The sequence below is a fragment of the Metopolophium dirhodum genome, chromosome 4, assembly GCF_019925205.1.
Source record: "Metopolophium dirhodum isolate CAU chromosome 4, ASM1992520v1, whole genome shotgun sequence".
Lineage (NCBI taxonomy): Eukaryota > Metazoa > Arthropoda > Insecta > Hemiptera > Aphididae > Metopolophium > Metopolophium dirhodum.
The window spans coordinates 16,965,701-16,980,218 of record NC_083563.1 but is presented as its reverse complement, the minus strand read 5'-3'; the positions used below and the strand labels follow the sequence as shown (position 1 = coordinate 16,980,218).

The 14,518-nt window shown below is 28.2% G+C and overlaps 1 long non-coding RNA gene across 2 annotated transcripts; it reads right to left on the bottom strand.

Annotated features, from left to right (window-relative positions):
• Positions 1-913: 913 nt before the first annotated feature.
• Positions 914-7,783, bottom strand: LOC132943761 (uncharacterized). Of its 2 annotated transcripts, none has more exons than XR_009664365.1 (3): positions 7,441-7,783; positions 5,656-5,883; positions 914-1,315 (listed from the first exon to the last, which is right to left on the bottom strand). It is a non-coding gene; the product is annotated as an uncharacterized LOC132943761 (long non-coding RNA). The 2 variants fall into 2 exon arrangements; XR_009664366.1 differs by having other exon boundaries at positions 7,626-7,783.
• Between the last annotated feature and the right edge of the window lie 6,735 nt (positions 7,784-14,518).

Below are 14,518 nucleotides of genomic sequence, written 5' to 3'. Positions count from 1 at the left end.
AAAGTACTTCAGTGTTATTCGATGACCTGAAAATATATAAAAACAACATTTTTTTCGGGAGTTTTTATTTTAATCATAACTTGAGTGTAATATTTTATATTTAGTATAAGACAAATGAGACTCTGGAAATAAAAATGTCTACTCTAGAGTATTTTGTTTCCTTTTAAAATATGGACTGTGAATAATTCATTTCAACAAATAATTTTCTCAAAACAGTATAATGTAAAAAAATATAGACATTTTTGTGTTGTATTTATTTATGTTGACATTGGTATTTATTTACATAAAAAATACCTAGGTATGTGAAATCCATAACACAGTTTAATACTGACCCTTTGATCTTATCTTGCTAATAAAATGTAAAATATATCAATATAGCGTGGCGGTGTAATATTACACGTCATTGATTTTTATATAGAAGTAATTAATTATTAAGACATTTAGTAAATCTTACTAAACATAATTCCTTTTTCTTATTTCCTTGTTTTTTAAAACAATATTGTTATATAATTAATTAATTACAATGTAATATTATATCATACATTTTTCATAACAGTGATACAACTTAATTGGGAAAAATCTTCCTGGGTTCAAATTTCTTCTTTAAAATCTAAATGTATTGTATTTTCTAAGTGTATTTATTTCCTAAATATGTTTGTTCGATAAAATTACACGTGGTAGAAAACGAAATACCCATATTTTAACCGAATTCTTTGATTAAAAATCAATATTTTCCCTACTTTACCTTCATACAATATTCAGTCTCGATTGCTTTAAAATAATAACAATATTATGGATCGTCAAATATTATGTTTTCTTGAATATTTAAAATGCATAAGAATAATATAAATTTTATATAACACGTAAAATATTTGTTTATTTAATTACACACAAAAAATGGGCTTATCTTTTATACTGTGTAAAAAAAAAAAATAATGATTACCTACTTACGTTATAGATTTCTTTAGACTTGCTGCAGTATTTATTTTAAACTTCTTCACTTATATAAATAACAATATACTGTAAGTAAACATACAAACTTACTTATACTTAAAATAAAAACAAAAAGGTTGATTAAGAATTTTATTTTTTAACATTGAGAAACCTGATGTTTCAATAATAATGTTATATTATTTAAAAGGTAAAACTAAAAACAGTGATAACTTTTTTCAGATACAATGGCGGAGGGGGAATTTAAAGTGTTGTGATTTGCATATTTAATGGCACTAACCACTTAACAGGTGCGGGCAGTCACTGTGAACAAACTTGTCGTCGGTTGAATTATGTTTCTTAACACAGCGTATATCTTACGTATCTAAAATCATTTAAGAATAAAAAAATATTTTAGTATGTACCTATAGCTGATATAAATACAGGTTAAACATTGTACTGATCATTAACATCCTGATTGTCTGAATCAGTGGATCCCTTACAAGAAAAATCCATTGGAATATAATCTATACACATACAACCAACATAATATGTTGGGAATCGAACGCACGATTTTTTTTTAATAATTGTACTTACCTACACACATTTAAACTGAAAATTGAAATATAAATATATTTCACAAACTGGGCAGTGAATTGTTTTTATATTGATTTGTTTGGATTTAGGTATGTATTAGATTCAAATTTATAATATTATTTGTTTTCAATAGTCTGCAGTTTCCTCTTTAACATAATATAGTCTATATTTGGTTTGAATAAGTAAAATAAAATATTTTAAATCAATTTCAGATTTAATTTTTAATTCAAATACCGAAAGCTATTCATATGGTTGTTATAAAATGTTTTTCAGATATATTTTTGTGTACATATTGTGTATATAATCTTTGATCTGATCTTTAAAACTTACGTTTAAAATTAATTGTAAACGGATTTAATTTTTTTTTTTGCACCAGCCGTTGGTTTATAATTACTATTAACTCTGAACTCCTAAATTCCGTAAATGTCTTGAATAGTTGAATTCAGAAGATAAATTGCATACACACTAGAAGTGGTGTTAAAGTATTAAGTATATCATTATGAGTAAGACGCATATACACAACCGACCCACCTATACCCACCCGACCCCAAAAGTAACTATTTCAATCAAGATTATCATAGATTATTTTATTTAAAACTGAAACTATTTTCAACAAACCACCCACTTCCTTAATATACTGATGGTCCAAAATGCACCAACATTTTTATAATAAAATTGATGCACACTCAGCCATAATACATATTAATTATTATTCAAATCCTTTGGGTATTTTCTAAAGTACTCTTTTATGTAATTATTATTATTGTGCTTGGCGAATAAATGTTTCAGACTGAAACGAAACTGACTTTTATAGAAGTTATAAGAGTAGTATAAGAGTAGTGAGGTTTCATACTTGGATTGAAATTAAAATCCAAGCAATAAAACTCAACTGCGTACGTACTCCATTGATCCTATCTGACGTGTACGCTTTAATGAAAAATAATCCTGAATAAACTCAAGCTATTAATTTATTATATAAATTTTGTCCACGAAAGGCTTTCTATATTTTTTCAACATTCATAAGAGGTAACAACGACTACAAAGTAAATTGTATTCACTATTCTCGTTAAAATAATTAAATTGAAAATATTTATGAAATTATAAAATCACTTTTATTTTTTCCAATGACTTAGTAGGTACTTACGATAAATTTATTAGTGAACAACCTGAGCAGAGAGCAGATGTAAAAATAATGCATATTATAACCGTTGACAAATAATCATAAGTCACCAGCTGAAAAAATAAGTAAATTTACCGTCAACAATAAATTAATAATTTTAAATGTAAGTTTTAGAAATCTTATCAAATGATATCTACACAATAGGTACGTATAGATAAATGTATTAACCTATAAAAAATAATTTAAAGTATTACAACAAATTATTATACTTGGAAAAATTCAGATACTGTAATTTGTTTGAATCATCAATATATGTCCGTCTATAGACTCACTATTTGTATTGACTATAGTGAGTTAATAATATTAATCGGATCGTGTCCGCCAAATTCTAATGCGAATGATGGGTACGAACTACAACATAATAATATTATCCTTGTTCGGGATCTATTTAATCGTGATTTGTAAAATATATATTTTGACATGTCATCTGAGTACGTTTTCGTAGAATTTCAGGAACCGGCCAACTATACCACAACTGCAACAGCTTAGGAAAGTTTACAAACTACACTACATGATCTGAGATGAGTCCATCACAACAACTTCGCAAGTAACTGTTTCAATGAGAATAACTCAACTTATAGTGGAACAAAAGTGTTTAGTTCAGGACTGATGTATAACGATCTGACTTTAAGGTTTGAACGACATTTTATCGTCAACATTATTGCAACTTGGAATAAATTGTAAGTTGATGGTTTCGGTAACATTTTGAAGTTTAAATATAAAACAAATAAAATAATAGTTATCTATAACAAACACTTTAATTTGGAAAATGATATTCAGATGACTCCGGCGGAGTTCAATCCGTTAAACCGTTAATATTTTATTATATTGTGTTATTAATTATGAAATTGTTATTTATTTTCTTCCAAACTTTCCGCGTAAATCATACAAAAATCTATTCAGGTTCTAACACAGCCAACCATTTAAAACAAATATAAACTGAAAAATATTCAAAAAACCTATTTATTAATCATAACTTAGACTTTATTAGACTTTAGTTGAAAACAAATGAATACATTATACTGATTCACTTTCAAGTTTTTAGTTCGGGTTTTATAGTAAGTTTAACGTAAAAACGATGAGGAGCAATGTATCAACATTAGGTATATTTAACTGAAATGGCCACTGAAAAAATGTTAAGTTTACTCATGTTTTTAGAATTCAGACATTGGATAAGTCGTCAGGATTGAGTAAAACAGTAGTTAATTATTAAAACCAAATATTTTCTATTATCTATTAATCTATATCTGATATTATAATATAGAGTACCTATAGATATACTACATTATCATTCAACACTAATATGATAGAATTGTCAAGATTTCTCCAGACATTAAGTTTAGAATTATCACGCATCAACGGAAAGAGACAGATAGTTGAAACATATTGTTCGATATTGAATTTGCCAGTTGTGTTATAGTTGTATCGTGATTTGACTTGAATAGTATTAATAAAATAAATAAATAAATAAATGAATATATTTTTTTTTCAATAATAAGCACTGTAATAACTCTCGACGAGTGTGAACGTTGAAAAAACGTTTTTATATTAATTAAGACACATTATCGCCTTACGCGTAGATTGTAAATCGTCGTAGGTCTATAGAAAATGTAAGAAGTAAAATATAAATTATTTTACATACTTTATACAAATATGTTAGTAAGTGTTATACTATTACTAATATAATTATAGACTATAGTAAAATAAAGAGGATGAAAAGTATTATTTATAAATTATGTAACACAATATAAATTGAAATCATAATAAAACTTACGGCTTATGTATATGTTAGTAACAGTGAACAATAAAATTAAAAAAATTATTTTAAACATATGGTAAACTTTTTCACTGGTAACAAATTTTACTATTGTTACAAATGTGTCCAATTAACATTTTTAAGAAAAATAATAATAAATTCAACATTCAAACCACATGAGTAAGGTACCTGCAGCGCAAATCTGCTGAGAACTCTGTACACTTTTTTTTTAATAAATTATTAAATTGTTATTTATTATCATTATAAGAATATAATCTGTAATTTAGCATTTTTATATAGGTATAACAATAAACATTAGGTTTTAAAATTTAAGTTCAAAACAGTTCATTTAGAAATTGTATAAAATTAAGGAGTTAAGTTATTGAAAAAACAAAATTTTGTATCACAGATAACATTATATACCTATTATTTTATGATAAGAATTTGATCAAATTGTATTGGTGTGTGTTTGCAGAAAATGTACAGCAGTCATTGCGAATACAATAATTTCTATACGCATTTAAAAATATTTTCATAGAAATCTTTTCTTAAAAACTTTTTATAACGTCATCTTTAGTCTTTATGTAAAATTATTAATAGTTAAATTGTATAACTACCAGCTATAATATGGACCCAACTGATCACGAGACACCGATTGTCTACAACTACAAGAGGTAAGTTTTATTTTGTTTCGTGGTCAATAAAAAATATAGTTTGACTTTTATATTATTGCTTTATTATTATTGGTGTTGTTTGCAGATTTTGTTCAGTATTTGTTCGTCCTTCATAAATTGACCTTTTGTCTGTTATGGTCAATTGTGATATTATAAAGTCAAACATAAAAATATAAAAATTCAAATAAAATTAAACTAAATCGTTTTTACTAAGTTTTTAAATTTTACCAGCGATGGAGTCACTTTAATAAATGGCTCCTCTGCCCAAATAGTAGTTATATGCTAGAATAGTTTTAAGATTAGTAATTGTAATAATGGTCTGTAAAACCTAATATTATTATTTTATTAACGTAATAAATGCATTTCGATCCAAGTGATAAAGCCTATATAACTTGGACGATACAGATTTTGATTAAATACAAACTATTTAACTTTAACTAACATTCAAATTATAGAAAATGTTTACACTTAAAAATAGACATAGTTTACTAAATATACGACTATACTAGTATATTTACCCACATGTTTCCTTATATCAAGTATAATAAGCTGATACAGAGATGTTTGTGCGACAAAGTCTTAGTCACATAAATTACACTTCTCCCAATTTTCAATTCCTGGGTTTACTAGCCAACGCCGTATGCCACTCGTACTCGCAAGTCTCGTCCAACTATGGTGAAGATCGAAAGTTGGCACGAGTTCGGATTGGGTCATATTAATCCATTCGGTGTTCGAGGGCGTTTGATCTGATTTTAATTGATAATCAAATGATAAATTAATATCTTAGACGTCATGCTACGTATCTAATAAATAATAATATTAAAGTTAGCCGCGGCGTGAAAATTAAAATAAAATCCGACGCACAGTCCTTGTTCTGCAATTCTTCCATTTTTTATTTTTTTTCTTTGTATTGATAGCCACTATACGGTATTAATATTATTTCTAATCATGAAAACTTAAGTTTGCCTGTCCGGTTCTACATGCTTGTGTGGAGTTCTATTCATACTATATATTACCTTGGTACAGTAACACTCAGTCACGAGACAGGTTAAAATTACAAAATATTATACGTAAAGATCAACCACATTTCAAAAATTGGATGATACGTTATGTTATGATAAAGATATATTTTGATATAATTATCATACTTTATTCGAATACATTTATAGAACTGTAATAAAAAGTCTTACATTCAAAACAACGCGTGGGGGATTCCTATTCATATATTATTAATATTTTGTTATTTTATTGGAGCGAATTTAATTTGTATACAACAAAATATTTACAAACCAAAAATAAATTCAATCAAATTAACCGATTTATTAATATTATAAAGTGAAAAATTGAACAAATCATACACAATGTATTAACTCAATAAAAATTTTAAAAAATACAACAATGTTTTTCATTAATTATTGTTATTGTTCTGATACGGTTTCTGGAATCTAATCGAATTCCAAATAGTAATAAGATACCATGTAGAAGTAAGTACCTAATAATGTAAAGTGAGTATATACACATTTACAAATTTATTTACATAGAAAACACATGATAATTTGATATTTTTTCTCATTTAAAAATAAATAAATAATACCCACAGCGTTTTCATAAAACGTATCTTGTTATGCAACTTTAAATTACCTCCATTTTTTTTTATTAAGTAATATCATTATTTGTGTAAAAAATAATACCTGCAGGCTTAAGAAATTAATTTAAATTTAAAATAAATTTTTTAATGTATTAAAAATAAATATTGTTTTTCATTTCCTTGTTCTAAACTAATATTATGGGTGGATTATTATATTATTGTATTATTATATATTATTATTATTATATTATTGGGTGATTAATTAGCAATAACTTGTCATATAAACTGTTTGTTTTATTAAAAACTAAAATTATACGCGTATACATTTGTCAACAAAATATATAATTAAATTATTATATTATTAAGTATAGTAGTTAAGTAAAATATTAAAATTTAATAAGTTTAACATATTCACATATTTTGTTTAATTACTGTACAGAAAAAACTTTATAGCATTGGAATAGGCCAATAAAAAAAATGTCTTCCACTTTAGCTATTGCAAAAACAAAAATAGTGCAATGGTTTTCAATTACATATTCCGTGAAATCTTTCGTATAGAATTAAATTTAAGTTAGAAAGTGGGATTTAAAAATTAACCCATTTCAATTTTTCGATTATTTTAAATATTATAAATAAAGTGTTCAGAAGTTAAATTAAAAATTATTTTTAAAAATGCATCAATTAGCGCATACTTTATATCATGATAAATGCTTACTGTATAGTCGTAATAGATAATTTATAACGCTGTATGGTTTAATCCACAACGATCTCTTGAAAAACAAATTTTCCACAAAAAAATGCTCTTTCCGTCTTACAAGGTTGATATGCACACATTAATTGAAATTGATTTACACCGCTAACCATCGAAAACATTACATTTTTATAAATTAAATTAATTACCTTTGGGCTTTGACACTTGAAAACGATGAAACGACTCAATATTTATAAAAAAATATATATATGTGTATGTTTAATGTTGCATTCACAAAATATATTAAGCATTGTATATTATGCATATATGTGACATTTACACGGCCTTCGTGATATCTATCGTTACATTTTACAACTGTTGCAGTGAACATACATAGGTACACTAAATACTAATCACAGGTTATGGATACTGTTCCCTCGATGGCTGTAGGCTGTAGTATACGTATAATAATAATAAGTAGTTAACTGATGTGACTATAATATGTGCAGAGTATAGTAATAATCATTATTACTGTACGTTGCCATTATGCATAATTTTAACGATTTCTTGTGTTTAAACAAGTAACTAATAATTTGCATGAATAATTTTATAATAATGTTCTTAATGTTTGAATAATTTATGAACTAATTAAATGAGTAAAAAATAATATTAAATACCTATACACAGAGGAATAGGTTACCTATTATTACCTGCGATTTCCAAGATTTGGTAGCTGGTCCACGACTGAAAAGATATTGTGTTCGAACATTTGTTGTGAGTTTAATTATGATTTAAAAATGAAAATACCTAATTAAAAATCTTTAATTAAACAGAAAAATCGGGTGCGGTATCCGCAATGCAATTTCCAGAAGGGTAGTTTTCTGGGTTCAAATTTCTCATAGCATTTTTGAGATTCTGAGATTTTTAAATGCCTTTCATCTTTTTTTATGAACACTGTTTCCTAGAAGAACGTAGCTAAAGAGCTTCATGTAGCACAACAAATCGAGTGAGGCGGAACTTTGTAGGGGTCGTCTTACAAATTTTTCAATAGTTTCTCTAAGAGTAAATATTACCAAAACTGCTGAAAATGTTTTGAGTAATGCAAGCATGCTTGTGTTAAAGACATTTTAGACATACTTCAGTGTTCACTAAGTCGGCAAGTTCCACGGAAAATTATTATATCATTGCAAACAGTTTTAATGTCACAGCTAGTAGATATAATATGTTTAATGTTTATAATGTACAGATTATGCCCTAACAATAATTAAACCATCTGATTTTAAGATACTATGATTTTAGTGCAGTTTTTTGATATACGTTTTTTACCTCCACTCTATTACCAAAAAATATCATGATGTAAAGTAAATACTACGATGATGATAGGTGTTGATTAAGCTATCGAAAGTTAATGCATTTTGATTCAAAATAACGTATTTAATTTTATATGCAATACCTATAACAAACTATAATGTCTAAATAGTTAAAATTATTTATCTTAATTGTATTGTTATACATTTAAAATTATAATAGATATAGCTAACTAATCTAGATTATAGTAAATAAACCTAAAAAATGTATTTTTCCAAAAAATTTTCTACAAATATAATATATGAAAAATGTCAAACCTTGTTGAATAACAGTAACTCAATCAGTTAATTATCATTAGTTATTATATCAATATTTATATTATAGATCATGATAATAATATAATAGATAAACCTCCTATACAACAGTATAATGTTTAGTATTACTTAATAACAGTTAATTTATTTTTAATCATTGTTTTGAACTTTGCTTATATGGTAACCACCAATAAAAAATATATTTATCTACGATCTGAGTAAAAAAAAAATAGGGTTTTAAGAACGTACTCACATAATATAGGTGTTATGTTGTAAACTACTTTCTATAAAGTAAAAAATCGTTTTTCTATTATATATTTGAGTATTGGACACTCATTTTTTTCTCGGCTTTCAAATTTTGTTTTTCATCATCCTGTAATATTTGGGTTACATTAACAGTATAATATTCTAGTTCGATATATTTTTCGTTTGACATTTATAAATCAATGAGTTTGTGTGCTCAATGTCTGGGTAATAAATTATTATGACATTACAATTTTTCGACGCGTATACAGTAGGTATTAGTAATTGTGGTGATCAGTTATCTATACTAATCGTAGAGTAGTTAAATGATATTCTCAGGTCTACGAAAACATCGAACAAGTCAAATCGTTAGTTAAAATGCTTATAAAGTTTTGAGGACGCGATACGATCAGTTACAAGTTTAATACGGTTAACCAACCGGAATACCTATTCAAAACACAGCGGTGAGAAAATACGCGTCGAAGCATTACAAACTTCTCATTATTTGGGTAACTTATCGCTATGACTACGACAACTTTTTAAGCTCAAAACCGTCCGTGTGCCCTAGTTAGTTTACTTTAGTATTATAATATATGATATTTTTTTAATATTTACAAAACATAGTGATTACGTAATTTTTTTATATCGCTTATTATTATTTATTGTAGTTTGTTCACAGAAACACAATATATACATGTCGTATAAATACGTTATTTACGAGATGTTTTCCACACGCAAATTGCAAATCCCCAATTCGCATCTCGGGTCATTAACATAATATCCCACGGCGGCGCATTCGACACGAATAACCCACGTAATCTTTCAATACGTATTTACCTCAATTCAAATCATATCGCCGAGTATACGCTGCAAGTCGGGGGGGGGGGGGGGGATGGGGGAGGGATGGTGGTAAACAACTATAATAATAATATAATACCATCGGCGACGACGACATCGTTGCGTGACAACCACCGAGTAGGTATAGGTAAGCAGCACTTGTACAACATAATATAATAGCAGCGATGTTTTATTAAATCAGACAATTTTCATTGTTTGATTTTCATTGTCCGGCGAATTCAATGGGGGGGGGGGGGGGTTATTTTTATTTAACTGTTATTGCCAGCCTGTCTGACGATAAAACCCGTCGTTAAAATAAAAGAAAAAAACTTTAGACTAGTTTAGAGATCAAGAAATATCTAACAGACCAACGGGTCTGTCCGCGATTAATAATAATATCATTATTCAGGCGGTAAAAACGGGACATTTGGCGCCAAATATAAACTAACGATTCCCGCTGCAAGTACGGCATTCTGTAGCCGAAGTGTTATTAGTGACGTATTATAGTGTGGTGCGTCTTCATTTGACTAACTGTATACGGAGGTTTCAACAAAAGTCGATAAATTACATGGTGTTTCCCCCACCGTTGTAGTTAATTTAGTACGCCTTCTGATAACTCTGCGGTATTGTGTACGTTTAGACCTTAGCACTTTTAGAAATTTATGCCCCCGGAAAACTGCCGGTAGAGATGAACGCGCTCGCGAGGCAAAACAAAAGAAAAAAAAAAAAAGAAAAGAGTAACAAGTTGTTGTTGTTTTATATTGTGCACACAAGCCCACTTGAACTATATAGTGTATAGAAAACGAGTCGGGGTAGTAATAATAATAATAATAATAGTAATAACCGTAATCATAATAATAGCGACCGAGAGGAGTTTTGACGCTTCTTCATTACTATATACGCCGCCACTGCTGCTGCAGCTTTTACTACCTATATATAATATACGTATACACCAATGCATTCTATTGTAAATGAAAATTTTAATTAAGACTCCTGCTAGAGATCAGTGTTCGAGGTCGACCGGATCAACTAACCTTTAACATGCACACAGATATATTATTTATATTTATGAACCTACCTCATACAGTAAAGTTACTCCCTGCTATAGCTAAAGACACCAAAAACCGATTTTATAATGGTCCACGGAACACAAAATATTATTCGTTTAAAAACGTATTACATAATTGATTTTTTTTTAACATTTAATCATTGACCTTTCAAATATACATATATTTTTATTTTTTTAATAACAATAACGTCTTGTACATATGGTATAATTAACCTAGAAAGATCTCACGTTAGAAAAAAAACGAAAACCATCCAGATTCTAGGTGCACGTATATCTGGTATGCTAACTCCAGTAAGGGTTAGCGATTTATCATTCGTCATATGTTTGAAAGCAATGGTAATAACCGTTAGTGTTAGATTCAAAAAACATAAAAAGCATAAAATAATAATCTGTTTAAAATAAATACTTATATACATTTCCATCATGCATACAATTATTATAGGTACCGCCTACCACCTACGAATACAAAGCTAATGAAGTTATTAAAATAATTTGTAATGTAAGAAGGAGATAACCGATATAGATACACACAAGCTATAATAGTAATGAGTGGATAATATTATGCTAATCACTATAACTATATAGGTAATATTATGAAAAATTTATCGAGAGGACCGACTACCTATATAAAAAAAACTTTTTTTCGTGTATATGTGAAGCAAACTATACGTAAACCAAGGTAAAATTCATGATAAATTAATTTTTCAACAAAGTCGTGAACATGATTTAAGTTTTGTTTTTCAAACTATATATTCAAATCGATAATATAGATTAGTAAGATAGATAATTATATAATATAACGAAATAAAACACAACCACCACAGCGTAAAGGTAATTTCGTCGTTGAAAAAAATATTTTCAAACGCGTTTTAATTTACGACGGTGACCACAACATAATGTATAAATATATATATATACATATATGTGTGTGTGTATCAGTATATATTATGGTAACCAACGTAAATACATAATAAACGAGGTTAGGTCTAGATAACAGTATTAGTTGCCACAAGCCGTGTTGGCGCCAAACACGATATGGTCTACCGTCTGCGTTTATATTATATTATATATATATTTATTTATGACTATCATAATCGTAGGTTCATCGAATAATTAACGATATAATCGAGCTGCTAAAGGCCAGGTAAATTGATGGCACGTCCCGATCGATCGGCTCATATTTACACGAGGACTAAGACGGGGTGTCCGAATTGCATAGTTTATATACTAAACGTGTTTATTTATAACAAATTATATTATCGTAATATTATGTATTTTTAATCCTTATCAGTGTTATCAGTTGCACAAATAATACACAAACACAAATTACGTAGGGGTTCTTTAACAGTTCATCATTTTGAAAACCATAAGCTATTATTTCGAAATTTTTCCTTCGGGTAACATTATTTACACTGCACTTATTTATTTCCCATTATTTGTGTTTCTTTATGAGCCACAATCATATTAAAATTTCATAATCTGAAGTCAAATATAAGTCTGGGTAAGTATTTTCATAATAGTGACTATATTATTATGTAACAAAAATAAATGAGTAGTTGACTATTATAATATATGATGGAAATGGTGTATCTATCTACCAAGAATTTTACTGAGATTTCTATAACGTTATAACCCATCTAGTTATTGTCACACCTGCACTCCTCTAATCTATGAACTAAACTTTAAATTCTTAGCAATAAAAAAAAAAATCAATTTAATCTATAATATGCGTTTAATATTTATACCAAAATATTTTTTTAAGAGAATACTAAAGTTGATAGAGGTTTGATCAACAAACTTAAAAGTGAAAATAATTCAAATTGTAATAGGTATTATTGCGGTGTCTCTATTTCTAAAAATACAAAATTTTTAAAAGTTAATATTTTTCAAAACAATAAAGGTTTACTGTATCTACCTAATATGAATTACCATGTATTTATGGGTAAATATTTGCCGATATTGAATATAGATAAACTGACGGACGGAGCTGGTGGTGAATAATATTATAGAGAGGCTCAATATACAATATTATGATCATCATCATAAATTATAATATTAATATATATATTATTCATTATAATATATACATATTATACACCTCGGTCTCGTATACCCATATACAAATCGAGAATATTTTTAAATTTCGATCGGAGAGCAGTGGAGTGCAGCGGTGCGTGGTCAGCCCTTTGGAGACTCGGCTAACCAGAAAACGTCGTTGGCTCTGTGTAATAATAACGACTCCCCTGTGCAATTTACCTAACATCTCTCGAGCCACCACCGCCGCCGCCGCCGCCGCAAACACACGTTGAGAGCCGGCCGGCCGGATGGTCATTATTTCGGATGCGAAAGTTTAATCCGAATTTTCTGAAATGTTTATCCGTCCGTGTAACGTTTCGCGCTGGCAATAAAATTCAAAAGCCGTAATGGCGTGTTAAATTACATGTATAAAAAATGAACGACCGTCGTTCGGACTCTAGAATTATTACGTTTTGAATACTTAATTGACACGACGACCTACAAACAACAAACTAACTACACCTGTGCTATATACTCGTATACGAAGCAAGTATAATAACTAATAAACTAGCAACACAATAATAACGTTGGGTAAGATGTATGAATATCCTGTGACTTATAAGTTATAAGTTATAAAAATGGATATATATATATATATATATATATATTATATCAAGAGACGGGCAGAGAGAGATGGAAAATATTGAGCGGGTAGTACCTATAAAGTATATTCAATGGTGCTGATAACGAAAGTTTAATATGATGCATCGAACACAGTCAACAAAAAATGGATCCATAGTAAACATTTAAAAAAAGCGACAGTTGATTGGCAATAAAATATTATAAAAATACTAGCTGATCCCGTGCACTTCGTTGTCCGTTAAATTTACCAACTCCATATGACTCAAACGTTGTTCAATTTGTTATTTATTATTCGGTGTACCAAAATTTATCCTAACTTTTCTGTTGCCTGGAATAAAAATTCTGATTTGCAGCAGTATATTATCGGGTAGGTAATCTACCTGCAGTAGATCATGGACCCCGTGCTGTTTGTACGTAAGTGTATGATTTATCTCTATAATTAATAAAGTATCAAAGTTATACCAAGTTTTTCATAGCACAACTGTTGTATTTTTGACATTCAGATTTCCTACTTTTCCGGTGGATTTTCCTAAAATTTTCTTTCATAGAAACCTTTTCCGTGATATACTCTTTTGTTTAAAAAAAAAATCAAGAAGATCTGATAAGTAGTTCCAGAGATTATCGTGTACAAAGATTTTCGTTTCACATTTATGTGGTTAGAAAATAACAATAC